We start from the raw sequence: 24,811 nt of genomic DNA on the forward strand, positions 1-24,811 counted from the left end.
TATTATTATTGTGAGTGGGTAAATGTTTGGAAGCACAGTATTTGGGAGGTAAAATGGTTAGAGTCAAGGAACGGAAGTGTGACTAATTCCCTGGATCAAGATCCCTCCACCACCCTCTTGAAGTGAGAGAAGTGCGAGAGGAAGTTTCTTTTTAGTGGATGATCGACCTCTTGACGTGGGTAAAATGTAAGTGGTAAGTGGTGGGGAGATAGTTGGTAGGAAGTCGGCGGTGGTAAGTGGTGGTGGTGGAGTGATATAGAGAGTTGTGGTTGAGGGGACTTGTGTTGCAGGTTCAAGTTTCATGCAGTAGTGTTGCAGGTTAATGGTTCATGCAGTAGTGGTGCAGGTTAATGGTTCATACAGTAGTGTTGCAGGTTAATGGTTCATACAGTAGTGTTGCAGGTTATTGGTTCATGCAGTAGTGGTGCAGGTTAATGGTTCATACAGTAGTGTTGCAGGTTAATGGTTCATACAGTAGTATTGCAGGTTAATGGTTCATGCAGTAGTGTTGCAGGTTAATGGTTCATGCAGTGTTGCAGGTTAATGGTTCATATAGTAGTGTTGCAGGTTAATGGTTCATACAGTAGTGTTGCAGGTTAATGGTTCATGCAGTAGTGTTGCAGGTTAATGGTTCATACAGTAGTGTTGCAGGTTAATGGTTCATACAGTAGTGTTGCAGGTTAATGGTTCATACAGTAGTATTGCAGGTTCATGCAGTAGTGTTGCAGGTTAATGGTTCATACAGTAGTGTTGCAGGTTAATGGTTCATACAGTAGTGTTGCAGGTTAATGGTTCATGCAGTAGTGTTGCAGGTTAATGGTTCATGCAGTAGTGTTGCAGGTTAATGGTTCATGCAGTAGTGGTGCAGGTTAATGGTTCATGCAGTAGTGTTGCAGGTTAATGGTTCATATAGTAGTGTTGCAGGTTAATGGTTCATGCAGTAGTGTTGCAGGTTAATGGTTCATATAGTAGTGTTGCAGGTTAATGGTTTATGCAGTAGTGTTGCAGGTTAATGGTTCATGCAGTAGTGTTGCAGGTTAATGGTTCATGCAGTAGTGGTGCAGGTTAATGGTTCATGCAGTAGTGTTGCAGGTTAATGGTTCATATAGTAGTGTTGCAGGTTAATGGTTCATGCAGTAGTGTTGCAGGTTAATGGTTCATATAGTAGTGTTGCAGGTTAATGGTTCATGCAGTAGTGTTGCAGGTTAATGGTTCATGCAGTAGTGTTGCAGGTTAATGGTTCATGCAGTAGTGGTGCAGGTTAATGGTTCATGCAGTAGTGTTGCAGGTTAATGGTTCATATAGTAGTGTTGCAGGTTAATGGTTCATACAGTAGTGTTGCAGGTTAATGGTTCATATAGTAGTGTTGCAGGTTAATGGTTCATGCAGTAGTGTTGCAGGTTAATGGTTCATGCAGTAGTGTTGCAGGTTAATGGTTCATGCAGTAGTGGTGCAGGTTAATGGTTCATGCAGTAGTGTTGCAGGTTAATGGTTCATATAGTAGTGTTGCAGGTTAATGGTTCATGCAGTAGTGTTGCAGGTTAATGGTTCATATAGTAGTGTTGCAGGTTAATGGTTCATGCAGTAGTGTTGCAGGTTAATGGTTCATGCAGTAGTGTTGCAGGTTAATGGTTCATGCAGTAGTGGTGCAGGTTAATGGTTCATGCAGTAGTGTTGCAGGTTAATGGTTCATATAGTAGTGTTGCAGGTTAATGGTTCATACAGTAGTGTTGCAGGTTAATGGTTCATATAGTAGTGTTGCAGGTTAATGGTTCATGCAGTAGTGTTGCAGGTTAATGGTTCATGCAGTAGTGTTGCAGGTTAATGGTTCATGCAGTAGTGTTGCAGGTTAATGGTTCATGCAGTAGTGGTGCAGGTTAATGGTTCATGCAGTAGTGTTGCAGGTTAATGGTTCATATAGTAGTGTTGCAGGTTAATGGTTCATACAGTAGTGTTGCAGGTTAATGGTTCATATAGTAGTGTTGCAGGTTAATGGTTCATGCAGTAGTGTTTCAGGTTAATGGTTCATGCAGTAGTGTTGCAGGTTAATGGTTCATGCAGTAGTGGTGCAGGTTAATGGTTCATACAGTAGTGTTGCAGGTTAATGGTTCATACAGGAATTGGGGTGCAAACGTTTGCCAGATTATTTTTGGTGTGCAGATCAGTCATTTTGGTTTATTTTGTAAATAAATTTCATTTTAATCTGTCGTTATTTTATTGTTTGTCATATCTTTTATATATTTTACTTATTTTTTGACATTGTTGTCCTCGGGGGCGGATGAGTGTGTATGAGTTTTGAGACTCTGTGACCGCGGGTTCAATCCCGGCCGGGGGTATGGTTTATGGTGAGTGTGTATGAGGCTCGGCCTGGCGTTCAGAATTACATTAAGGTAATTTACTCATTAATTATGCAGATGAGGCCAGCTTTAAGGTAATCATTTACAAATCTCAACGTACCAGAGTTTACTGTCGAGTGTATGATAGTGTTGTTGTAGAGAGGAAACACACACGTTTCACTCACATAGTAGGTTTCTTCGGTCATATACAGAGGCAGCAGGTGTAGTAGTGAGACGAAGATGATGTAATAAGTCCGTCAACCTTGGAGAAATAGTATTTGAGAGGTGATCAGTCCCTCAGCCTGGAGAAGAGTTCAGTTCCATGGTGCTGAACGTTTCTCCAGGTTGATGGACTGATTACATCGACTTTATTTCATTATTACTGCTTCCTCTGTATTTGACTGAAGAAACCTACCTAGGCAAAACGTTTCATCGATAAAGATACCCAACTGTTGCACATGTGTCTTCACCTTCAACTTGTCGGTATTTCATACCATTACCAACAACCACCTTTATACACATCATCCACCTTAATGATCTCGATTTCATAACATTTCATGAGGTTTTCCTGGAAATTTCAGTGTATGATCCAAGTGTTTTCGGTTATTTGTATTGTAGAAATACTTTGTGTAAACATTGGTCCAGGCTTTACGACAGTTTGCCCACGAAAACCATGTCACACCCTCACCATGGAATGAAAATGAGACCCGTGTTGGATTCACTGAGTCTTGGGATTCATACACACAGCACATATACACAGTATATATTTCTCTCAGCGTATATATTCCGAGAATACAGTGGTTTAGAGAGACACTTGTCTTTCTAAACCAATTTATCGGTGTCTGTTACCAGGGTTTATACCGAGAGTACAGTGCCTGCACTCTGAACGAGTGTTGATATGTTGCAGCTTTTGACCTGCAGGCGAGCCTCTGGCAAGACAGTGATGGAGTGGATGATGATGAAAGTGTTTCTTCTTTTTCGGCTCATCATGCCTTAGCGTGAAGCGGCCGATGTTTTTTTTTTATTTTTTTTTTATTCGCCGGTATTCTCCCGGCCCGGGTATTTTCCTAGTGGTGGTGACCCGGCCTTGGCTCCCTATCTGGGGAGTGTCTCGAGACCTAAGTCTCCCATGGGAGGAGGTACAAGTACCCCCTCATCTTTGGGACCAAGTGTCCCCAGGCCTAGCCACATTCCCCGCCCTCACGGGGCTCGTAGGGAGAAGCTAGGCCTGCCGATGTGTTAATAAAAAAATAAAAAAAAGCTTACTTTAATCTGTAGGAGTTGGCATTTTTTCTTGTGTTGAACAGGTTCTATGCAAGTTTAATGACCCTCGTGTAGTGAAGGGTCTTTAAACTCTAATGAACCATTGTGAGAGTCTTTCTAGCAAGATCTTAACTGACAGCGTCAGTGGTTCATGAAGTTCTCCTTCACTTAATACAGTGGGATAGACAGCAAAGCCGAGTAAACTCGAGTTTTGCCTTTTAATTCTGTTGTTGTACATACCTGGTATACAAGACCGACAACATAAAGAACTAGACACATGTACAACATCTGGGTATCTTTATTGTAGACGTTTCGCCATCCAGTGGCTTTATCAATTCAAGAACATAATGGACAGTGGAACTATATACCAAAGATGAGATAATCAGTCCCTCAGCTTTGGAGTTGGTGTGAAGAACGCCGTAGTCTTCCAGACTGAGGGACTCATTACTTCGTTTTTTTGTATATAGTTCTACTGACTTCTATTTATGAAGAATTGAGACACTTATGCAACGCATAGGAATCTTACACTAGTGGCAGGTACCACTATGACCCCGCCTCCTCCTGCTACTTACACTAGTGGCAGGTCCCACTGTGACCCCGCCGCATCCTGCTACTTACACTAGTGGCAGGTCCCACTGACCCGGCCGCCTCCTGCTACTTACACTAGTGGCAGGTCCCACTGTGACCCCGCCGCCTCCTGCTACTTACACTAGTGGCAGGTCCCACTGTGACCCCGCCTCCTCCTGCTACTTACACTAGTGGCAGGTCCCACTGTGACCCCGCCGCATCCTGCTACTTACACTAGTGGCAGGTCCCACTGTGACCCCGCCGCCTCCTGCTACTTACACTAGTGGCAGGTCCCACTGTGACCCCGCCGCCTCCTGCTACTTACACTAGTGGCAGGTCCCACTGTGACCCCGCCGCCTCCTGCTACTTACACTAGTGGCAGGTCCCACTGTGACCCCGCCGCCTCCTGCTACTTACACTCGTGGCAGGTCCCACTGTGACCCCGCCGCCTCCTGCTACTTACACTCGTGGCAGGTCCCACTGTGACCCCGCCGCCTCCTGCTACTTACACTAGTGGTAGGTCCCACTGTGACCCTGCCTCCTCCTGCTACTTACACTAGTGGCAGGTCCCACTGTGACCCCGCCTCCTCCTGCTACTTACACTAGTGGCAGGTCCCACTGTGACCCCGCCGCCTCCTGCTACTTACACTAGTGGCAGGTCCCACTGTGACCCCGCCGCCTCCTGCTACTTACACTAGTGGCAGGTCCCACTGTGACCCCGCCGCCTCCTGCTGCTTACACTCGTGGCAGGTCCCACTGTGACCCCGCCGCCTCCTGCTACTTACACTAGTGGCAGGTCCCACTGTGACCCCGCCGCCTCCTGCTACTTACACTAGTGGCAGGTCCCACTGTGACCCCGCCGCCTCCTGCTACTTACACTAGTGGCAGGTCCCACTGTGACCCCGCCGCCTCCTGCTACTTACACTAGTGGCAGGTCCCACTGTGACCCCGCCGCCTCCTGCTACTTACACTAGTGGCAGGTCCCACTGTGACCCCGCCGCTTCCTGCTACTTACACTAGTGGCAGGTCCCACTGTGATCCCGCCGCCTCCTGCTAGTTACACTAGTGGCAGGTCCCACTGTGACCCCGCCGCCTCCTGCTACTTACACTAGTGGCAGGTCCCACTGTGATCCCGCCGCCTCCTGCTACTTTCACTAGTGGCAGGTCCCACTGTGACCCCGCCGCCTCCTGCTACTTACACTAGTGGCAGGTCCCACTGTGACCCCGCCGCCTCCTGCTACTTACACTCGTGGCAGGTCCCACTGTGACCCCGCCGCCTCCTGCTAATTACACTAGTGGCAGGTCCCACTGACCCGGCCGCCTCCTGCTACTTACACTAGTGGCAGGTCCCACTGTGACCCCGCCGCCTCCTGCTACTTACACTAGTGGCAGGTCCCACTGTGACCCCGCCGCCTCCTGCTACTTACACTAGTGGCAGGTCCCACTGTGACCCCGCCGCCTCCTGCTACTTACACTAGTGGCAGGTCCCACTGTGACCCCGCCGCCTCCTGCTACTTACACTAGTGGCAGGTCCCACTGTGACCCCGCCGCCTCCTGCTACTTACACTAGTGGCAAGTCCCACTGTGACCCCGCCGCCTCCTGCTACTTACACTAGTGGCAGGTCCCACTGTGACCCCGCCGCCTCCTACTTACACTAGTGGCAGGTCTCACTGTGACCCCGCCGCCTCCTGCTACTTACACTAGTGGCAGGTCCCACTGTGACCCCGCCGCCTCCTGCTACTTACAATAGTGGCAGGTCCCACTGTGACCCCGCCGCCTCCTGCTACTTACACTAGTGGCAGGTCCCACTGTGACCCCGCCGCCTCCTGCTACTTACACTAGTGGCAGGTCCCACTGTGACCCCGCCGCCTCCTGCTACTTACACTAGTGGCAGGTCCCACTGTGACCCCGCCGCCTCCTGCTACTTACACTAGTGACAGGTCCCACTGTGACCCCGCCGCCTCCTACTTACACTAGTGGCAGGTCTCACTGTGACCCCGCCGCCTCCTGCTACTTACACTAGTGGCAGGTCCCACTGTGACCCCGCCGCCTCCTGCTACTTACACTAGTGGCAGGTCCCACTGTGACCCCGCCGCCTCCTGCTACTTACACTAGTGGCAGGTCCCACTGTGACCCCGCCGCCTCCTACTTACACTAGTGGCAGGTCTCACTGTGACCCCGCCGCCTCCTGCTACTTACACTAGTAGCAGGTCCCACTGTGACCCCGCCGCCTCCTGCTGCTTACACTAGTGGCAGGTCCCACTGTGACCCCGCCGCCTCCTGCTACTTACACTAGTGGCAGGTCCCACTGTGACCCCGCCGCCTCCTGCTACTTACACTAGTGGCAGGTCCCACTGTGACCCCGCCGCCTCCTGCTACTTACACTAGTGGCAGGTCCCACTGTGATCCCGCCGCCTCCTGCTACTTACACTAGTGGCAGGTCCCACTGTGACCCCGCCGCCTCCTGCTACTTACACTAGTGGCAGGTCCCACTGTGACCCCGCCGCCTCCTGCTACTTACACTAGTGGCAGGTCCCACTGTGACCCCGCCGCCTCCTGCTACTTACACTAGTGGCAGGTCCCACTGTGACCCCGCCGCCTCCTGCTACTTACACTAGTGGCAGGTCCCACTGTGACCCCGTCGCCTCCTGCTACTTACACTAGTGGCAGGTCCCACTGTGACCCCGCCGCCTCCTGCTACTTACACTAGTGGCAGGTCGCACTGTGACCCCGCCGCCTCCTACTTACACTAGTGGCAGGTCTCACTGTGACCCCGCCGCCTCCTGCTACTTACACTAGTGGCAGGTCCCACTGTGACCCCGCCGCCTCCTGCTACTTACACTAGTGGCAGGTCCCACTGTGACCCCGCCGCCTCCTGCTACTTACACTAGTGGCAGGTCCCACTGTGACCCCGCCGCCTCCTACTTACACTAGTGGCAGGTCTCACTGTGACCCCGCCGCCTCCTGCTACTTACACTAGTAGCAGGTCCCACTGTGACCCCGCCGCCTCCTGCTACTTACACTAGTGGCAGGTCCCACTGTGACCCCGCCGCCTCCTGCTACTTACACTAGTGGCAGGTCCCACTGTGACCCCGCCGCCTCCTGCTACTTACACTAGTGGCAGGTCCCACTGTGACCCCGCCGCCTCCTGCTACTTACACTAGTGGCAGGTCCCACTGTTACCCCGCCGCCTCCTGCTACTTACACTAGTGGCAGGTCCCACTGTGATCCCGCCGCCTCCTGCTACTTACACTAGTGGCAGGTCCCACTGTGATCCCGCCGCCTCCTGCTACTTACACTAGTGGCAGGTCCCATTGTGATCCCGCCGCCTCCTGCTACTTACACTAGTGGCAGGTCCCACTGTGATCCCGCCGCCTCCTGCTACTTACACTAGTGGCAGGTCCCACTGTGACCCCGCCGCCTCCTGCTACTTACACTAGTGGCAGGTCCCACTGTGATCCCGCCGCCTCCTGCTACTTACACTAGTGGCAGGTCCCACTGTGACCCCGCCGCCTCCTGCTACTTACACTAGTGGCAGGTCCCACTGTGACCCCGCCGCCTCCTGCTACTTACACTAGTGGCAGGTCCCACTGTGACCCCGCCGCCTCCTGCTACTTACACTAGTGGCAGGTCCCACTGTGACCCCGCCGCCTCCTGCTACTTACACTAGTGGCAGGTCCCACTGTGACCCCGCCGCCTCCTGCTACTTACACTAGTGGCAGGTTCCACTGTGACACCGCCGCCTCCTGCTACTTACACTAGTGGCAGGTCCCACTGTGACCCCGCCGCCTCCTGCTACTTACACTAGTGGCAGGTCCCACTGTGACCCCGCCGCCTCCTGCTTCCACTCACCTGACTACAGTATATAAGCCACATTTCTGGCCCTGTGCTGTACTTCCTACAAGAGTGATGGACTGAACACATCGATTCCAGGTTGAGGAACTGATTACCTCGAACTCCTCCTCTCCTTTCCCATTTCTACTTTGTATTGGACTGATGAAGCCACTGTGTGGCGAAACATTTCTTCAATAAAGATTCCCATGTGTTGCATAAGTGTCTCGATTCTTCAACTTGTCGGTTTTCTAAACCATTCATCACATGTCTTCCAGTTATGTCCTTGAATTTGTATTGATAAAGCCACTGGATTGCGAAACGTCTTCAAGAAAGATACCCCCAGATGTTGCACATGTGTCTAAGTCTTCATCTGTTGTTGTTATTGCAACATTGCTCGTTGTTAGGTAAGACACATATACAACAGTTAGGTATCTTTATTTCGAAACGTTTCGCCTACACAGTAGGCTTCTTCAGTCGAGTACAGAAAAGTTGATAGAAGCAGAAGAGACTTGAAGACGATGTAATCAGTCCATCACCCTTAAAGTTTTGAGGTGGTCAGTCCCTCAGTCTGGAGAAGAGCATTGTTCCATAGTATGAAACAATATGGAGATGAAGTGACAGGATGGAGCCTTATATAGCGCCAAGAGGTGAGACGTAGGTCACTAGAAGAGGTAAGAACGCAGATGTTGGGAGGTCAGGTCCCTCTCAAATCCAGCCGTTCTCACTAGTGGAGGTTGTCGAAGTTGATTGCAGGTCTGTACCAAGATACCCTTGAAGACGATGTAATCAGTTTGATTACATCGTCTTCAAGTATCTTCTGCTTCTATCAACTTTTCTGTACTCGTTTGTAGATGAAAGGTTCAGAGAACCGACATGTTGATAAATTAGACACATGTGCCACTCAAGAGTGGCACATGTGTCTAATTTTCTGTACTCGACTGAAGAAGCCTACTGTGTAGGCGAAACGTTTCGAAATAAAGATACCTAACTGTTGCATATGTGTCTTACCTAACAACCTGTCGGTATTTTATACCATTTTAATGTTCAACAATGCTCGTGTGTGCTTGCCCAACTTTCCCCTTCATTGCATTATTATGAAACACTTTTCCCCTCTGTTCTACCTTCCTCCCCTTTTCAGTTTCCCCCATCTCTTTCAATTTCCGTATCTCTTCCTTTTTTCTCCTCTTTTTGCCCTCGTCAGGCAGGGAGAGTCAACAAGAGTGAAGGAAGGCAGCATCTGCCACCAAGGCCACAGCTCCACTACACCAACAATTACTCATTCCCCTTCCCTTTACCTTCCCTCATGCCGGCCGACGCCCTTTAATCAAATGGACTCCCCTTCTCCCCCTCCCACATCAGAAGTTCCCCTCCCTCGCCCCACTCCCACCTATAGAATTGTGGGTACTTTATTACTGTTGACAACGGTATAAAATACCAACAAGATTGAACGCGAGATTATTTTGATAAATGAGGTCGGATGCAGTTCTCCTCCCTTAAGTGACGTGAACATTAAAATGGTATACAATACCGACAGGTTGGTAGGTAAGACACATAGGCAACAGTTAGGCAACTTTATTCCGAAACGTTTCGCCTACACAGTAGGCTTCTTCAGTCGAATACAGAAAGTAGGCAGGAACAGTAGAGAAGACGATGTAATCAGTCCATCACCCTTAAAGTCGTAGAATTTGAGGTTGTCAGTCCCTCGGCCTGGAGTTCAGTTCCATAGTCAGGAACTATCTGAAGATCAAGCGACAGTGCGGAGACTTAAATACTGTCGGAAGGAGAGGTGCAGAATAGTAGTAGTAGTGAGAATGTAGCCACTGAAAGGTCAGGTCCCTCTCAGATCCAACAATTCTCACTTGAAAAGTTTGACCAAGGTGTTTTCTGTATCAAGATGCCAAGTGTTGCAGTGTCTGACAAGATGAACATTAAAATGGTATACAATACCGACAGGTTGGTAGGTAAGACACATAGGCAACAGTTAGGCAACTTTATTCCGAAACGTTTCGCCTACACAGTAGGCTTCTTCAGTCGAATACAGAAAGTAGGCAGGAACAGTAGAGAAGACGATGTAATCAGTCCATCACCCTTAAAGTCGTAGAATTTGAGGTTGTCAGTCCCTCGGCCTGGAGAAGTTCAGTTCCATAGTCAGGAACTATCTGAAGATCAAGCGACAGTGCGGAGACTTAAATACTGTCGGAAGGAGAGGTGCAGAATAGTAGTAGTAGTGAGAATGTAGCCACTGAAAGGTCAGGTCCCTCTCAGATCCAACAATTCTCACTTGAAAAGTTTGTCCAAGGTGTTTTCTGTATCAAGATGCCAAGTGTTGCAGTGTCTGACAAGATGAGGGAGCCGAGGGACTGACAACCTCAAATTCTACGACTTTAAGGGTGATGGACTGATTACATCGTCTTCTCTACTGTTCCTGCCTACTTTCTGTATTCGACTGAAGAAGCCTACTGTGTAGGCGAAACGTTTCGGAATAAAGTTGCCTAACTGTTGCCTATGTGTCTTACCTACCAACCTGTTTTTAGGTAAGACACATATGCAACAGTTAGGTATCTTTATTTTGAAACGTTTCGCCTACACAGTAGGCTTCTTCAGTCAAGTACAGAAAAGTTGATAGAAGCATAAGATACTTGAAGACGATGTAATCAGTCCATCACCCTTAAAGTTTGAGGTGGTCAGTCCCTCAGTCTGGAGAAGAGCATTGTTCCATAGTATGAAACAATATGAAGTTGAAGTGACAGAATCGGGCCTTATATAGTGCCAGGAGGTGAGACGTAGGTTGATTTGGGAGGGCAGGTCCTTCTCAAACCCAGCCGTTCTCACTAGTAGAGGTTGTCGAAGTAGATGGTCTGTACCAAGATACCCTTGTGTTGCAGTGTCTGACAGAATGAACATTAAAATGGTATAAAATACCGACAGATTGTTAGGTAAGACACATATGCAACAGTTAGGTATCTTTATTTTGAAACGTTTCGCCTACACAGTAGGCTTCTTCAGTCAAGTACAGAAAAGTTGATAGAAGCATAAGATACTTGAAGACGATGTAATCAGTCCGTCACCCTTAAAGTTTGAGGTGGTCAGTCCCTCAGTCTGGAGAAGAGCATTGTTCCATAGTATGAAACAATATGAAGTTGAAGTGACAGAATCGGGCCTTATATAGTGCCTTACCTTATATGTGTCTTACCTAACAATCTGTCGGTATTTTATACCATTTTAATGTTCATTCTGTCAGACACTGCAACACAAGGGTATCTTGGTACAGACCATCTACTTCGACAACCTCTACTAGTGAGAACGGCTGGGTTTGAGAAGGACCTGCCCTCCCAAATCAACCTACGTCTCACCTCCTGGCACTATATAAGGCCCGATTCTGTCACTTCAACTTCATATTGTTTCATACTATGGAACAATGCTCTTCTCCAGACTGAGGGACTGACCACCTCAAACTTTAAGGGTGATGGACTGATTACATCGTCTTCAAGTATCTTATGCTTCTATCAACTTTTCTGTACTTGACTGAAGAAGCCTACTGTGTAGGCGAAACGTTTCAAAATAAAGATACCTAACTGTTGCATATGTGTCTTACCTAACAATCTGTCGGTATTTTATACCATTTTAATGTTCATTCTGTCAGACACTGCAACACAAGGGTATCTTGGTACAGACCATCTACTTCGACAACCTCTACTAGTGAGAACGGCTGGGTTTGAGAAGGACCTGCCCTCCCAAATCAACCTACGTCTCACCTCCTGGCACTATATAAGGCCAGATTCTGTCACTTCAACTTCATATTGTTTCATACTATGGAACAATGCTCTTCTCCAGACTGAGGGACTGACCACCTCAAACTTTAAGGGTGATGGACTGATTACATCGTCTTCAAGTATCTTATGCTTCTATCAACTTTTCTGTACTTGACTGAAGAAGCCTACTGTGTAGGCGAAACGTTTCAAAATAAAGATACCTAACTGTTGCATATGTGTCTTACCTAACAATCTGTCGGTATTTTATACCATTTTAATGTTCAACCTACCAACCTGTCGGTATTGTATACCATTTTAATGTTCATCTTGTCAGACACTGCAACACTTGGCATCTTGATACAGAAAACACCTTGGACAAACTTTTCAAGTGAGAATTGTTGGATCTGAGAGGGACCTGACCTTTCAGTGGCTACATTCTCACTACTACTACTATTCTGCACCTCTCCTTCCGACAGTATTTAAGTCTCCGCACTGTCGCTTGATCTTCAGATAGTTCCTGACTATGGAACTGAACTTCTCCAGGCCGAGGGACTGACAACCTCAAATTCTACGACTTTAAGGGTGATGGACTGATTACATCGTCTTCTCTACTGTTCCTGCCTACTTTCTGTATTCGACTGAAGAAGCCTACTGTGTAGGCGAAACGTTTCGGAATAAAGTTGCCTAACTGTTGCCTATGTGTCTTACCTACCAACCTGTCGGTATTGTATACCATTTTAATGTTCATCTTGTCAGACACTGCAACACTTGGCATCTTGATACAGAAAACACCTTGGACAAACTTTTCAAGTGAGAATTGTTGGATCTGAGAGGGACCTGACCTTTCAGTGGCTACATTCTCACTACTACTACTATTCTGCACCTCTCCTTCCGACAGTATTTAAGTCTCCGCACTGTCGCTTGATCTTCAGATAGTTCCTGACTATGGAACTGAACTTCTCCAGGCCGAGGGACTGACAACCTCAAATTCTACGACTTTAAGGGTGATGGACTGATTACATCGTCTTCTCTACTGTTCCTGCCTACTTTCTGTATTCGACTGAAGAAGCCTACTGTGTAGGCGAAACGTTTCGGAATAAAGTTGCCTAACTGTTGCCTATGTGTCTTACCTACCAACCTGTCGGTATTGTATACCATTTTAATGTTCATCTTGTCAGACACTGCAACACTTGGCATCTTGATACAGAAAACACCTTGGACAAACTTTTCAAGTGAGAATTGTTGGATCTGAGAGGGACCTGACCTTTCAGTGGCTACATTCTCACTACTACTACTATTCTGCACCTCTCCTTCCGACAGTATTTAAGTCTCCGCACTGTCGCTTGATCTTCAGATAGTTCCTGACTATGGAACTGAACTTCTCCAGGCCGAGGGACTGACAACCTCAAATTCTACGACTTTAAGGGTGATGGACTGATTACATCGTCTTCTCTACTGTTCCTGCCTACTTTCTGTATTCGACTGAAGAAGCCTACTGTGTAGGCGAAACGTTTCGGAATAAAGTTGCCTAACTGTGGCCTATGTGTCTTACCTTAAGTGACGTGTCTGACCTCACTAGGTCAGGGCTTAAGCCGGTGGGAGAATTGGACCTGCCTCGCATAGGCCAGTAGGCCTGTTGCAGTGTTCCTTATTTCTTATGTTCTTGTGTAACATTTGGGTGGAAATAAATGGTATAAAATACCGACACAATGGCAATATAAACACAAATGCAGTATAATGTGATCCTTTATTGACTACGTTTCGCCCACACAGTGGGCTTTTTCAAGTCACAAACAGAACTGTTTGTGACTTGAAAAAGCCCACTGTGTGGGCGAAACGTAGTCAATAAAGGATCACATTATACTGCATTTGTGTTTATATTGCCGTAACATTTGGGTATCTTTATTCTGGAAACGTTTCGACACGCAATTGCTTCTTCAGTCCAATGCAAGAAACGGTGGAAGATGAGCTTGACCATAGGGTTGGTCACAGGCAAATAGATTACTGGGATTTATATCAAGAAGTGTAAGCAACAGAAGTCCAGAGGTCATACTGCAGCTTTATACATCATTAGTAAGGCCTCACCTAGATTATGCAGCTCAATTCTGGTCTCCATATTACAGAATGGACATAAATTCGTTAGAAAACATTCAGCGTAGGATGACTAAATTAATACATAGCATTAGAAATCTTCCTTATGAAGAAAGATTGAAGACTCTTAAGTTACATTCACTTGTTAGACGAAGAATGAGGGGAGACCTGATCGAAGTGTATAAGTGGAAGATAGGTATTAATAAAGGGGATATTAACAAGGTCTTGAGGATATCTCTCCAAGAGAGAACCCGCAGTAATGGATTTAAATTAGATAAGTTTAGATTTAGAAAGGACATAGGAAAGTATTGGTTTGGAAATAGGGTAGTTGATGAGTGGAACAGTCTACCTAGTTGGGTTATTGAGGCTAGGACTTTGGGTAGTTTCAAATTTAGGTTGGATAAATACATGAGTGGGAGTGGTTGGATTTGAGTGGGACTTGCACATCTGAGCTTGTTTCTTGGGTGGCATTGAAAATTGGGTTGGGCAAATGTTTTGTTAGTGGGATGAATTGTAAAGGACCTGCCTAGTATGGGCCAACAGGCCTTCTGCAGTGTTCCTCCTTTCTTATGTTCTTATGTTCTTACATGCTGGTCATGGACCCGGGCCGCGGGGGCGGTGACCCCAGAAAAATCCTGCAGGTGTGCATTTTTATTATTATCTCTGTGTCTGTCAAACTGCCAGAAGTACTTGTAACCAAGCTTAAGCCTAGTCACATAAGAACATAAGAAAGGAGGAACACTGCAGCAGGCCTGTTGGCCCATACTAGGCAGGTCCTTTACAATTCATCCCACTAACAAACATTTGACCTACCCAATTTTCAACATCTAACAGTCTGTTCACATTGCAAGTTGCTCCATATACGTACTTATGTACGTTCACATTGTAATAAAGTTGGTAGAATTACCGACAATATGTAAAGTAAAAGGACACAAGTGCAACTAATGTGACATTTATTGTAGCAACGTTTCGCTCTCCAGGAGCTTTATCAAGCCATTACAAACAATACATGGACACAGAGGGTATATACAGGTTCAGAGTGAGGTGAATACTAGTGAGGTACCATTCCGATGTTCACTAGTGGTAGTAGTAGTAGTAGTAGTGGTAGTGACAAAAGCAATTAATTCGTACATGAGTAAAAGGATATAAAAGCTATTACTTGGGTAACATAAAAATAGGTTGGACAAATATAAACTGGAATGAGGCAGGTTGTTTCAGTGTTCACTCTCTGTGCTTTGTGTAGTATAACAGGAGAGACTATGTGATGGCAGGGTTTACTGTTTTCAGGAGGATTCTTGCTAAGACTTCGGAGATGGTGAAGCTGCCGTTGTTTTGTTTAATTGTATTCGAAACAGCGATCAGTGCTGATTCAAGGCACTTGCGTGTGCGGAAATTAGTTTCTTTTATCACTAATTGGGCGTCTCTGAATTTCATAAGATGATTGGTGGAATTTCGGTGTTGTACACAGGCGTTGTTTAAGTTGTCGTTCCTACATGCGTATATGTGTTCATTGAGGCGGGTGAGGCTGTGAAACAGCAAGAAACCTCGACACCCGCCTCAATGAACACATATACGCATGTAGGAACGACAACTTAAACAACGCCTGTGTACAACACCGAAATTCCACCAATCATCTTATGAAATTCAGAGACGCCCAATTAGTGATAAAAGAAACTAATTTCCGCACACGCAAGTGCCTTGAATCAGCACTGATCGCTGTTTCGAATACAATTAAACAAAACAACGGCAGCTTCACCATCTCCGAAGTCTTAGCAAGAATCCTCCTGAAAACAGTAAACCCTGCCATCACATAGTCTCTCCTGTTATACTACACAAAGCACAGAGAGTGAACACTGAAACAACCTGCCTCATTCCAGTTTATATTTGTCCAACCTATTTTTATGTTACCCAAGTAATAGCTTTTATATCCTTTTACTCATGTACGAATTAATTGCTTTTGTCACTACCACTACTACTACTACTACTACCACTAGTGAACATCGGAATGGTACCTCACTAGTATTCACCTCACTCTGAACCTGTATATACCCTCTGTGTCCATGTATTGTTTGTAATGGCTTGATAAAGCTCCTGGAGAGCGAAACGTTGCTACAATAAATGTCACATTAGTTGCACTTGTGTCCTTTTACTTTACGTTCACATTGTCGTAGTGGGTTATAGATTTACTTAGGGTTCTAACTGCATTTCTTCAACATTCAGTTTCATTATTTCTCACCTAATATTGTTCTTTAAAATGGTATAATAATGGGGGGAAAGTCAATAGTTGTTCTCCATAGACCCAGGGAGGCTGTCAGAGAATTGGAAATATAAACACAAATGCAGTATAATGTGACCCTTTATTGACAACGTTTCACCCACACAGTGGGCTTTTTCAAGTCACACACGGATCTACCTGGGGTTGGAAGATACGAGAGTATTTATAGTCAGAATGTTGAGGTCAGGTGGAGAATGCTGCATCTGATGATCTACCGGATGGGGTTATAGAGTCTTGGGTAGCTTGGCAGGGGTATTGGACAAGTTGTAGACCTTCTGCAGTGTTCTATGTTCTTATGTGGGATAGCGATGAAGAAGTTTCTTGGCGAGTGGTTCAGCTATGTTATAGAAGCCATTGTTCTGGTTGAAATTGTTGGTTATAGAGATAAGCGATGATTCCAGGATTCTTCTGTATTGAGTGTTGTCTTCTGTGGCTATAAGTCTTGAGTTTCTGTAGTTAATTAAATGGTTGTGTGAATTGCGATGTTGTACACAGGCATTCCTTGTATCGTCAGTCCTGCTTGCATATTGGTGTTCTGTTCTGTCAGAGAATTGCCACTGTCACATGGAAATTTTCGCGGTCCCCAGTCACTTGTCATGCTCGCGGTCCTCCGTCACTGGCCACACTCGCGGTCCTCCGTCACTGGCCACACTCACGGTTCTCCGTCACTGGCCACACTCACGGTCCTCCGTCACTGGCGACACTCGCGGTCTCCCGTCACTGGCGACACTTTCCGTTCTGTCAGTGTCCATCCACTCTGCCAAGGTAGTCATTACGTCACTTGTTACCACTAACACGGCCGCCTGGGCATTACCTCGGGTAATGACTGGTACTTTGTCGAGATGAATAAGGAAGACGTGGCGGTTCACAAGTAATTGTGATCATTAACCCCACCAGTCAGTGACTGTTGACTGTAGTGTTGTAATAACACCACCAGTCAGTGACTGTTGACTGTAGTGTTGTAATAACACCACCAGTCAGTGACTGTTGACTGTAGTGTTGTAATAACACCACCAGTCAGTGACTGTTGGCTGTAGTGTTGTATTAACACCAGTCAGTGACTGTTGACTGTAGTGTTGTATTAACACCAGTCAGTGACTGTTGGCTGTAGTGTTGTATTAACACCACCAGTCAGTGACTGTTGACTGTAGTGTTGTATTAACACCACCAGTCAGTGACTGTTGGCTGTAGTGTTGTATTAACACCACCAATCAGCGACTGTAGTGTTGTACTAACTCCACCAGTCAGTGACTGTTGATTGTAGTGTTGTATTAACACCACCAGTCAGTGACTGTTGGCTGTAGTGTTGTATTAACACCACCAATCAGCGACTGTAGTGTTGTACTAACTCCACCAGTCAGTGACTGTTGACTGTAGTGTTGTATTAACACCACCAGTCAGTGACTGTTGGCTGTAGTGTTGTATTAACACCACCAATCAGTGACTGTAGTGTTACACACACACACACACAAACACACACACACACACACACACACACACACACACACACACACACACACACACACACACACACACACACACACACAACTAAGCACCTTGTCACCATCTACAAAGATGGAGGATTTGTGTTTTTTTCTCTACTCGAGTTTAATTTTTTTTCCTTGTTAACATGAGAGTGACGAAGCCTTCATGTTGATGTTAGAGAGAGAGGGTGTGTACTCAACTATCTGTGGTTGTAGGGGTTGAGTCTTAGCTCCTGGCCCCGACTCTTCACCGGTTGCTTCTGGTCCTCTCTCTCCCTGTGTATGTGTGTGTGTGGGTGTGTGTGTGTGGGTGTGTGTGTGTGTGTGTGTGTGTGTGTGTGTGTGTTTACTCATCTAGTTGTACTCACCTAGTTGAGGTTGCAGGGGTCGAGTCCAAGCTCCTGGCCCCGCCTCTTCACTGGTCGCTACTAGGTCACTCTCCCTGAACTGTGAGCTTTATCATACCTCTGCTTAAAGCTATGTATGGATTCTGCCTCCACTACATCGCTTCTCAAACTATTCCTCCCCATCCCTGATCCTACCCTGTCTTATCCTCCCCATCCCTGATCCTACCGTGTCTTATCCTCCCCATCCCTAATCCTACCCTGTCTTATCCTTCCCTACCCTGTCCTATCCTCCCTTACCCTGTCCTATCCTCCCCTACCCTGTCTTATCCTCTCCTACCCTGTCCTATCCTCCCCTACCCTGTCTTATTCTCCCCTACCCTGTCCTATCCTCCCCTACCCTGTCTTATCCTCCCCTACCCTGTCTTATTCTCCCCTACCCTGTCCTATCCTCCCCTACCCTGTCTTATCCTCCCCTACCCTGTCCTATCCTCCCCTACCCTGTCTTATTCTCCCCTACCCTTTCCTATCCTCCCTACCCTGTCCTATCCTCCCTACCCTGTCTTATCCTCCCCTACCGTGTCTTATCCTCCCCTACCGTGTCCTATCATCCCCTACCCTGTCTTATTCTCCCCTACCCTGTCCTATCCTCCCCTACCCTGTCTTATCCTCCCCTACCCTGTCCTATTCTCCCCTACCCTGTCCTATCCTCCCCTACCCTGTGTTATCCTCCCCTACCCTGTCTTATTCTCCCCTACCCTGTCTTATTCTCCCATACCCTGTCCTATCCTCCCCTACCCTGTCCTATCCTCCTCTACCCTGTCTTATCCTCCCCTACCCTGTCCTATCCTCCCCTACCCTGTCTTATTCTCCCCTACCCTGTCCTATCCTCCCCTACCCTGTCTTATCCTCCCCTACCTTGTCTTATTCTCCCCTACCTTGTCCTATCCTCCCCTACCCTGTCCTATCCTCCCCTACCCTGTCTTATTCTCCCCTACCCTGTTCTCTCCTTCCCTACCCTGTCTTATCCTCCCCTACCCTGTCTTATCCTTCTCTACCCTGTCTTATTCTCCCCTACCCTGTCCTATCCTCCCCAACCCTTTCTTATTCTACCCTACCCTGTCCTATCCTCCTCTACCCTGTCCTATCCTACCCTACCCTTTCTTATCCTCCCCTACCCTGTCCTATCCTCCCCTACCCTTTCTTATCCTCCCTTACCCTGTCTTATTCTCCCCTACCCTGTCCTATCCTCCCCTACCCTGTCCTATCCTCCCCTACCCTGTTTTATTCTTCCCTACCCTGTCCTATCCTCCCCTACCCTGTCTTATTCTCCCCTACCCTGTCCTATCCTTCCCTACCCTGTCTTATCCTCCCCTACCCTGTCTTATTCTCCCCTACCCTGTCCTATCCTCCCTTACCCTGTCCTATCCTCCCCTACCCTGTCTTATTCTCCCCTACCCTGTCCTATCCTCCCCTACCCTGTCTTATTCTCCCCTACCCTGTCCTATCCTCCCCTACCCTGTCTTATCCTGCCCTACCCTGTCCTATCCTCCCATACCCTTTCTTATTCTCCCCTACCCTGTCCTATCCTCCCCTACCCTGTCTTATCCTCCCCTACCCTGTCTTATCATCCCCTACCCTGTCCTATCCTCCCCTACCCTGTCCTATCCTCCCCTACCCTGTCCTATCCTCCCCTACCCTGCCTTATTCTCCCCTACCCTGTCCTATCCTCCCCTACCCTGCCTTATTCTCCCCTACCCTGTCCTATCCTCCCTGTCTTATCCTCCCCTACCCTGTCTTATTCTCCCCTACCCTGTCCTATCCTCCCTTACCCTGTCCTATCCTCCCCTACCCTGTCCTATCCTCCCCTACCCTGCCTTATCCTCCCCTCCCCTACCCTGTCCTATCCTCCCCTACCCTGCCTTATTCTCCCCTACCCTGTCCTATCCTCCCTGTCTTATCCTCCCCTACCCTGTCTTATTCTCCCCTACCCTGTCCTATCCTCCCCTACCCTGTCCTATCCTCCCCTACCCTGTCTTATTCTCCCCTACCCTGTCCTATCCTCCCCTACCCTGTCTTATTCTCCCCTACCCTGTCCTATCCTCCCCTACCCTGTCTTATCCTCCCCTACCCTGTCCTATCCTCCCATACCCTTTCTTATTCTCCCCTACCCTGTCCTATCCTCCCCTACCCTGTCCTATCCTCCCCTACCCTGTCCTATCCTCCCCTACCCTGTCCTATCCTCCCCTACCCTGTCCTATCCTCCCCTACCCTGTCTTATCCTCCCCTACCCTGTCTTATCCTCCCCTACCCTGTCCTATCCTCCCCTACCCTGTCCTATCCTCCCCTACCCTGTCTTATCCTCCCCTACCCTTACCCCACCCTCTCCAACCCCACATAAAGTTAGGTGAGCTGAGGAAGAGTTGACAACGATGGGGACACAGGTAATGACTCATCAGGATGAGTTAGTGTGTTGGTAATGAGTGAGATGATGATGAGTGTGAGGGCTATTGTGCTCTCTGGTGCTCTCTATTTCTTCCTGGTGGTCCTTGATGCTCTGGTGCTCTTTAGTACTTCCTGGTGCTCTGTGAAGGTCCCTGGTGCTGTCTGAAGGTCCCTGGTGCTCTCTGAAGGTCCCTGGTGCTCTATGAAGGTCCCTGGTGCTCTGTGAAGGTCCCTGGTGCTGTCTGAAGGTCCCTGGTGCTCTCTGAAGGTCCCTGGTGCTGTCTGAAGGTCCCTGGTGCTCTATGAAGGTCCCTGGTGCTCTGTGAAGGTCCCTGGTGCTCTCTGAAGGTCCCTGGTGCTGTCTGAAGGTCCCTGGTGCTCTCTGAAGGTCCCTGGTGCATTCTGAAGGTCCCTGGTGCTCTCTGAAGGTCCCTGGTGCTCTCTGAAGGTCCCTGGTGCTCTCTGAAGGTCCCTGGGGCTCTCTGAAGGTCCCTGGTGCATTCTGAAGGTCCCTGGTGCTCTCTGAAGGTCCCTGGTGCTCTCTGAAGGTCCCTGGTGCTCTCTGAAGGTCCCTGGTGCTCTCTGAAGGTCCCTGGGGCTCTCTGAAGGTCCCTGATGCTCTCTGAAGGCCCCTGGTGTTTTCTAGTGTTTCCTGTTGCTCTTTGATGCTCCATGGGGCTCTCTGGTGCTCCGTGGGGCTCTCTGGTGCTCCGTGGGGCTCTCTGGTGCTCCGTGGGGCTCTCTGGTGCTCCGTGGGACTCTGGTGCTCCCTGGGGCTCTCTGTTGGGCCGCGGGGCTCTCTGGTGCTCAGTGGGGCTCTGTGGTGCTCCGTGGGGCTCTGTGGTGCTCCGTGGGGCTCTGTGGTGCTCCGTGGGGCTCTCTGGTGCTCCGTGGGGCTCTCTGGTGCTCCCTGGGGCTCTCTGGTGCTCCCTGGGGCTCTCTGGTGCTCCCTGGGGCTGAGTTAGTAACTCTGCGCCTCAAAAACGCCAAAAAAGAATCTTTAAAAAAAAAAGTATCTTATATATATTACCTTTTTCGGTGCGTCAGTTTACGACCAGCACAGTATATACACTGAGGTCTATATCTCTCAGTATATATTATATATACTGTGAAGTGTATATCTGTGTATATGTATATATATATATATATATATATATATATATATATATATATATATATACTGAGGCGTATACATGTATCTCAGTTTTTATTATACCGAGGTGTATATCAGTGTATATTATATATACACTGAGAGAAACATCTGAGAGTGTACTCTATGTATGTACACTGAAGTGTATATCTCTCATTGTATACACACAGTGTATACTCAGTTTACATTTAATCCCTATTGTTTTAGGTATTAAAGAATTCTTGTTTGGTGGTGAAAATGTTAGGTGCGGCCTTAATGACCATAGTGTGGTAGAGAGGCTTCAAACCCCCATTAACCAAACCAACCTTTACAGCCTCAGAGATGACAACACAAGCTGAGAGACGTTTCACTCGAGGGAATCCTGGGCGAAACGTGCCCTGTGTGGGTGTAATTACCCTCATGGTCACTGCCTTCCCGCCACGCCAGCAGAGGCGGGAAACGTAGTGAGTGAAACTTGTAAGTTCGTAGCTTAGTTTCGCTTGTTATGTTCTCAGGGAACTTTAGAACTTCAAGTTTACTGAAGTTATAGATGGTGTTAACATTTTGTGTTTTTGGAAAAAGGGAACTGATGGTAAATAGGCACTGTATTGAAATGAAGTGGCACTGTGTTGAAATGAAGTGGCACTGTATGAAAATGAAGTGGCACTGTATGAAAATGAAGTGGCACTGTATTGAAATGAAGTGGCACTGTATGAAAATGAAGTGGCACTGTATGAAAATGAAGTGGCACTGTATGAAAATGAAGTAGCACTGTATAAAAATGAAGTGGCACTGTATTGAAATGAAGTGGCACTGTATGAAAATGAAGTGGCACTGTATTGAAATGAAGTGGCACTGTATGAAAATGAAGTGGCACTGTATGAAAATGAAGTGGCACTGTATTGAAATGAAGTGCCACTATGAAAATGAAGTGGCACTGTATTGAAATGAAGTGGCACTGTATGAAAATGAAGTGGCACTGTATGAAAATGAAGTGGCACTGTATGAAAATGAAGTGGCACTGTATTGAAATGAAGTGGCACTGTATGAAAATGAAGTGGCACTGTATGAAAATGAAGTGGCACTGTATGAAAATGAAGTGGCACTGTATGAAAATGAAGTGGCACTGTATGAAAATAAAGTAGCACTGTATGAAAATGAAGTGGCACTGTATGAAAATGAAGTGGCACTGTATGAAAATGAAGTGGCACTGTATGAAAATGAAGTGGCACTGTATGAAAATAAAGTAGCACTGTATGAAAATGAAGTGGCACTGTATGAAAATGAAGTGGCACTGCTTATAACTAGAAATTAACAGGCACTGCCCCTGGAAATGGGCACTATTTACTTGTTTGAAGTGTTGGTTAGTCTAGCTGTATACAACTTTCATCTTGTTTATTGAAGGGTTTTGGTCTCTCTCTCTCTCTCTCTCTCTTTCTCTCTCTCTCTCTCTCTGTCTCTGTCTCACTCTCTCGTCTTTCTCCTCCCAAACTTTTTCTGATACTCTTCTCTAATTCTTCTCTACTCCATCCACCACCACCGTAATCTCCCTCAACCACCTCTTCCTCCCTCACCCACCTCTCCATGCTCCCATTCTCTCCCTCATCCACTTCCCATGATGGTAGTGTGGTCACCATACCGGCTTCACCAGCCAAGACTCTCAGCTAGTCTCATATGATCATGGTGCTGAATTAGTTTTAAACTGGTTTCCGGAGTATAATAACTCCTGGAGGTACACAAACACATCCACGTGATTACCTTCGTGTAACCCACCTCTTCCATCCAGATCCACTTGTGTTGTTTATCACTGGTACCACCATACCCTAACAGACTCCGGAAAAGGACACTGGTGTACAGTTCAGGACAGTTATTGAGGAAACGTTTCGCCACAAGTCAAATTAGGACTGGTGAAGCCATCCCTGGCGAAATGTTTTCTTTCATAAATGTCCTTTTCCTCATCTACAAATTCAATGCGGTTTTTTCCTGTATGGTATATTTTCCCTCCCACTTTCATACGGGGGGGATTGGAGGGTGGCGAGAGAGCCTTCTGCTTTACGAATTATTGTATACCAATACACGATAATTCTTAATCTACGTACAGGCAGATAGTTCTCAGCAGACAGCCTTGGTGTGGACTACTAAGTCCTTTCTGCTGGCTGTTCAGCGTCCTCTCATATACTGGAGGCGCCAGTGATCAGCGTGCAAATTTAAACGTTTCCTGGGCACACAAGGACACCTTACCAAACGTGTGTCTGTTGCTTTTCATAATTTGCATACATATCTCCTCGGGCAGCTACTTTACGTTCATCAAGATTGAGGGACTGAACACCTCCTATCAGAGCTGAGGGACTGAACACCTCCTGTCAGAGCTGAAGGACTGATAATCTCCTGTCAGAGCTGAGGGACTGAACACCTTCCATCAGAGCTGAGGGACTGAACACCTCCTATCAGAGCTGAGGGACTGAACACTTCCTATCAGAGCTGAAGGACTAATAATCTCCTGTCAGAGCTGAGGGACTGAGCATCTTCCATCAGAGCTGAGGGAATGATAACCTTCTGTCAGAGCTGAGGGACTGATTACCTCAAACTAATTCGTCACGTCTTCTACTGTCTTCAACAGATTCACAAAGGCTGAAGGACTGATCGCCCCAGAGTACTGTTTCACCTTTTCCATCGTCTTCCTTATTATTTTCCGTATTGGATAGTCACTGGTGGGCGAAACGTCTCCACAATAAAGATACCCAAGTGTTTCAATATGTCTTATTCATCAACTTGTCAGTTTTGTATACCAAAAATATTCTGATGAACTGTCCTTGTTTAATGATGATCCTGGACCAGGTGTTGATGTGGGACATCCACAGTAAGAAACTGTGGACGGATGTCCCACGGGTGGTAAACATCCTGAGAGTGATTCCCCCACCACTCTGGGAAGCAGATCACAAGACGTGGGTTAGGCTGTCCTGTGAGACGGTAATTCCCAAGTAGTAGTAACTGCAGCTCGTCTGGAAGTAAACCTTTGAATGTGAGGCAGGTGATGGAGCTTTAATGGTATACTTGAGGATATCCTCACTGTCCTACTGAAGTCTCCCAGCTCAGATTGACACATTTCAACACTATGTGACCCATCCTGTGTGATGGAATATGACAGGCAAATATTGCTAGTTTTTGTTCCCACTATGTAACCATCATATAGTGTAGCAACACACTACTGGTGTTCCCACTCTGTAACTATCATATAGTGTAGCAACACACTGCTGGTGTTCCCACTATGTAACTATCATGTAGTGTAG

The sequence above is a fragment of the Cherax quadricarinatus genome, chromosome 11, assembly GCF_038502225.1.
Source record: "Cherax quadricarinatus isolate ZL_2023a chromosome 11, ASM3850222v1, whole genome shotgun sequence".
NCBI classification, from domain to species: Eukaryota; Metazoa; Arthropoda; class Malacostraca; order Decapoda; family Parastacidae; genus Cherax; species Cherax quadricarinatus.